We start from the raw sequence: 5,776 nt of genomic DNA, 5'->3' as shown, positions 1-5,776 counted from the left end.
CGCCGTGCAGTCGGAGGATCACCCGCATCAGAAGCATCAGGGGATGAGGTACGGAGCAGTCTTCTAGCAGCATAGTCCTTGGAGAATAGCAGGCAGTGGTGTTATCAGCACAAAGTGGTGTTGCCAAGAAAATGACCACACATTAGTAGCTTTGTTTGGGTAGAGTCTAGAGGGGATGTTACTCACAAAATTGAGACTCTCTCTTTTTGTTAAACCATCCTGGTTTCGAGTGTTAAAAGATAGCTTGTTCAAAAAGAAACCATACGCTGATTGCCTAAGGCAATTCCATGACAAGATTCCAAGCAGCTAGGACTTTGTGACTTTTTTTGTGCTAAGATTCAGGCTTTATTTGAGGGAGAAAAAGTAGCATTTTCACAGGTTTGCCATTAACTTCTCCATCAAACTATCTTCCAACCTGCCAAAGATTGTTTTTTTTTTCTTTTAAAAAATGCCTTTAAAAGAAATCTGTAAAACACAATATACATCATCAGTTAGCTGATGACATGTGAAATACTGCTCATTAAAGCAACAGTTTATCAGATAGATGGAATTTCCTGAATATTATTCATAGATCACTACTGTTCTTTATCTACTCTCTCAGCACTGATATTGCCTCTGTGTGTTTTTATTTTTTCAAGAAGATAATACTTTTATTTTAACTAATTGGGGAAAGTCTAAAAATGCTTACTGATGCTCCAGTTTTATTTTGTAAGGCCTCTGGATGCATTTTATTTTTCAAAACAGAGAATACCCTAACTTCTTTCCCTGAGGAAGTAGCCAATGTGAAATTCTTATATCTTGTGATGCAACCGTGGTCAAATATTTCCTGTTCAACATTTTTTCCAGTGGATTTGTGGTTTCCCAGGAACAAATGCTTCAGAATTTTGGTACACTGTACTTTACAAGAGATTTCAAACAAGTGATAAATGCATCCACCTAGAAGCATTATTTACTGGCAATATATGTGGCAGCATTGCTTTGCCTATCTAATTTAGCTCATTTTAGGAAATTACCATGTGCGTATTTGTCTGTCTGTGTGTAAATTCCTTAAACAAAACGTATGTTTCCCATTCTCACCAGTGTCTTCACTAATAACTGCTGTTCTGTGTTGTGGTGAAATTTGACACTAGAATATTAGTTTTATTCCAGCTAATTATGTTACTGCTAGCTCATGAACTCTAGGATTTAGGGTTGGTCTGTTTCTAGTTATCCTGCCAAGTTTTTACTTGATGGAGGGGGTCTGTTTCATACTACTTGGCCTCCCAACCTTTGTAACCCCTGGTTTCCTCTCTTTTCTGAATCACAAGTTTACGTTCTCCCCTTCTGTGAGAAGATTGAAAGCTTATTCAACTACAAACTTAACTATAGTCACCAAAGAGCAGTAGTAATTTTTAATAGATCTTTCCCTATCAAAATATTTTTGCTGAAAAATAGGGCAGAGCCAGTTGTGACTGGTGATAGAAAGGAATCTGACTAATAATAAAAAGCAGACAAGGACTCTGAAACAGTGCTTCCACTGTTACAATTTAGACACTTTCTATTACTTTATTTAGTGCAACACCTGTGACTACTCATATTGCTTGTGGCTGAAATAATCCAGGTCCACACAGAAAAAAAACTGTTTGTGCTTGCCATTTAAGCTTCATTCAAAAGGTAAAGTATTAGTAAAATGCACAGGAGATAATAAAGTTTCTTATGTATTCCTTTACTTTAAATCTGTCCAATAAAATCTCCTTAAATCATTAAGCCTTGAATAATGGAATCATTTGTTGCTGCCAGTTTCCTATTGAAGTAATTCAGAATGTTCCCAAACAGGCAGGTATTACTGTTTAAATTCACAATTGTATCAAGAATATTTTGTATCTGAATTTTGGATGTTGCTTAGGCTCCCTTTAAATGAAGAAAGACATTGTAAGTTGTCCTATTGACTTTAATAATAATATAATCCCTCTCCCTTCTATGATCAGATGACCGTCGAGTGATGAAAGCAAACGCATGTTTTTCTCTCCTTATCCCCTGCCACCAGGACATATAGTTCACAAACTTTTCAAACATTAATTCAGATTATGGGTTACTTTAGGTATGTCTGTTTTAATTGTTCATTACAAGATGTATAACTAATATAAAAGGTCTGAATAAACTGGTCTATAATCTAGTTGTGAGAGAGATTCTGTGTGCGTGGGGGCACACGTACACACCCAAACACCCACAGACCAACGGATATTTTTTCATGATAAATACTGAGAAAATTAATAGTTCCAATTTGTGTTACAGCTTTTTGGCCTTAATTGCTCTGGGCTTAGTTGTGCAGACCAAAAGTGCTTTATTTATTCTGGGGTTAAACTGGCAATCACAAAAGACATTGAGAATATTTAGGAATATTTAGTGAGATAAATAGTATTCAGATACAGGTTGGACCTCCTTCATTCAGCACCCTTGGGACCTGACTGGTCCCAAATGAGGGAATTTGCTGGACCAGAGGAGGTCTCTCCCAACATGTCCCGTGCTGAACTGCTACTCTCTACTAGGGCTCCAGCCTGGCACCACTGCTGCCTGGCTGGCCATGGCTCCCCAGGCTGAAGCTTCCTAGCTGCCGCAGGGGCTAGAGCTCCGTGTCTACAGCCAGGGTTGGAGCTCCACAGCTGCTGCGAGACCCGGAGCTCCACAGCCAGGGCCAGAGCTTCCTGGCTGTGGCCACGGCAGGAGCTCCACGGCCACCGCCAACCGCTGCTGCCTTCTGGCCAGAGTGGACAGAACTTTCCACTGCGCTGCCCCTCCCCGGCCTCCTCCTATCCCACATGAGGCTCCCAGCTGAGTCTCCCCTCCCCCCTACTCCTGCTCCACAACCTGCATTCCCTGTACTTGGACCCTATGGTAGAGGAACACCCGTGGTTCTGCAAATGTTGCCGGGCCAAAGAGTCCCGGTTAAGGAAAGTACAGCCTGTACTTACTAGCATTAAATGGGCCTCTTGCTTTTTGCCTGGTTTCCATTAAACACCACCTTTTGGAAGAGAAATAGTGAGTTTAACAAAATAATTTACTTTTCTTTTTGTACAACTATAGATAGCAAATGATCAGTAAACTGCTCCTTAAAGATTAGAGACAGGAAGTGAAGTTCAAGAACAACGAGAAGTCCTGTGGCACCTTATAGACTAACAGATTTATTGGAGCATAAGCTTTCGTGGGCAAAGACCCACTTCGTCAGATGCATGTAGTGGAATCTCCACCTAAGTCTCAATCTGAACATTTTTGACTCCTGTTTCCTCTCTAATTTTCATTTTCTTACTCCTCTTTATTTTCTAATTTTGGCCAAACAGAAAACAGATGTAGTGAATACATGAATACATGAATACATTAATAATAATAATAATAATAATAATAATATTCTTTAGTGAACACTTATTATTAAATTGCATTAGACCCATAAAGTTTACCAGGAAAAACTACCATAATCTTTCTGGACATTCAGACTTTGAAACTTCTTCAAGGTTAGGTCCCTAAGGAGGAGTTTGAATGATTTGATGTGCCCTTTTCTCAAAATAGTCTCTCACTGCGTTAAAAAGAATCTCATTCTTGCCTGTGACACAAAGGATGATTCTGAGTAAGAGGCCACAATGTTTGGAGGCGCAGCATAGATACTTCGTTAGTTTTGCAAAACAATATTAAGTTTGAAAAACCTGCAAAATCTGTTCACAATAAGTCAAATGTTGTGTAGCCTTCCTTCCATGCAGTATGATCATTGTTTAGTATGACATGCAGAATTTCATCTTGATTTTCAAATCCTTTGATGGAACTAAAGGAATACCAGAGTTGATCATGCTTTCTAGTCAGTTGTTTTCTTGTATAGTCTCTTTTGTGTGAACATGAAATAGTTTTCTTCCAAAATGCAAAATCAAACTCAATTCAAGTGAAGTGACAGCGTGAACTGGTTCATTACATTAGATCTCAGTGTAAATCAGTGGTTCCCAAGGTTCTTTTTGTTAGTGGTCCCCTTTACAAAAGATTGGAAGATAGGTGATCCTTCTGCTTACCTCCAATGTTCATGCTTCATATTCATGTATGGTTACACTGTACACATCAGCTGCTCCTGCTGCTAGTATAATTATACGCCTCTACAAGAGCAGAATGGGAATGTGCGGTACACACTGCTTATTCTATGTCATGGGGAGTATAACTGCAATGCATTGGTCCTCTCTCACTGTTTCTGTCTTATGTCCTCTCTTGACAAGTTTGGGATTCTCTAGGCTGGAAACACTGCTACAAGTCATTCATTAAAGGTCTCCATCTTTCATTGGAAGGTTCTCCAAAATGATCACATAAGGCAAAACATATAAATCTATAATCTAAATCATTAATGCACAGCAACGCAGATACTCTAAGAAACATCTGTAAGTCTTTATTGTCACATGACATACTTCTGCTAGCATAGACCCACTTGCATCTGCACCTGATCTTTTTGCTCTGCTATATTTTATGACATTTATTCGCTTTCTGAAGTTGTTAATTTAATTTGGATGCATGCTTTGTCACTGTGTCTGCAGGTGTATGTGTACGAACTGCTCTAGGATGTTGTATTGATTGCACTGTTGCAAGCTGAGACTATTATCTCATTATGCTGGGGTATCATGGGGCTCTTTACCTTACTTTGTCCTGAAACCTAGTTTATAGGGCTGAGAAAAATGTATGGAAGCCGTAGGTGTTGAATAAGTTATTATAGCAGAGCTGCAGCTTTGCTGTAGCTAAAGTTGAACATCACTTACTGTTTCAAGTTCTATAGGATAAGGATGGGCCTGGAGGTGAAGTAAGAATACAAGAGGGCTCTGCTTCATTCCTCTTATAATGAAGTGGAGTCAAAGCCTCGGGCCATGAGCTTCTACTCATTTTGGTGGCTTTATTTAATAAGTCCCGAATGGGACTTTAGAGGTCATGATTAATATGCTCACAACTCTGGATGAGTATCTCTTGAGTAATATTTCATGTTATACAGCAAAGTTGGGACCAGTTTAATCCCGTTTTCCTTGCCACTATCACAAAGCAATACACATACACAAAGACATCAGCCAAGATATATAGGCAATACAGAATACAATATACTTCATACTGATTATATGACAATCTTCATCAGAACAGAAGGACATTTTCATTGGGTCTAATGTTGTCTGTCAGAGTTGTGCAGTGCTCGCTATATTCCTTCCACTTGGGTTTCATTCTGGAAAAGCTTCTTTCAGCTGCTTTGTTTATTTGTTCCACGATTACATGTACGAGCTTCTAGAATTTATGAGAGCAAAGGTCAAGTGAAATGTTACAGTTCAAAGGTCAAGTGATAGGCTAAAATTTGTGAAACCAAGGAAATGGCAGGACAGTGCCAAGTGAAAGGTCAAATGTCAAGTGACAGGCTCAACATAGATGAAAGTGAACAGTTTGCACACTGAATAGACCACACACCATAATGTCCCCATGCCAAAGTACTCATCAGCAAAATGCTACGAAAGGTTCATTCTCAGATATCATACATGGTCACTAGAGATGGGCTGAGAAGGCAGCATTCAAATTTGACTCTAGAGTTATTTAAGATCAGATTTGGAGTTCAGTTCAATGCGGAATTAGCCAGGGTTTAGATTGGCACATCACAGTAATGAAATCTTGAGTTGTTCTCATAGAATTTCCACCATTTTGGGACAAATCTGAACCTGTTCAGTAATGCAAATCTGTACTCCTTATACCAACTAAAAAGGTGAAGAGTTTTAGATTCAAACCTCTTGCTTTGTTGTTCCTT

The 5,776-nt window shown here is 39.1% G+C and overlaps 1 protein-coding gene across 5 annotated transcripts in view; it reads left to right on the top strand.

Annotated features, from left to right (window-relative positions):
• Positions 1-5,776, top strand: part of MECOM (MDS1 and EVI1 complex locus) — a 508,313-nt gene that overhangs the window by 350,675 nt on the left and 151,862 nt on the right. The gene's annotated exons all lie outside the window — the stretch shown is intronic.

The sequence above is a fragment of the Pelodiscus sinensis genome, chromosome 10, assembly GCF_049634645.1.
Source record: "Pelodiscus sinensis isolate JC-2024 chromosome 10, ASM4963464v1, whole genome shotgun sequence".
In the NCBI taxonomy this organism is placed as follows: domain Eukaryota; kingdom Metazoa; phylum Chordata; order Testudines; family Trionychidae; genus Pelodiscus; species Pelodiscus sinensis.
The sequence above is the reverse complement of the archived record's forward strand: the minus strand, read 5'-3'. Positions and strand labels throughout refer to the sequence as shown.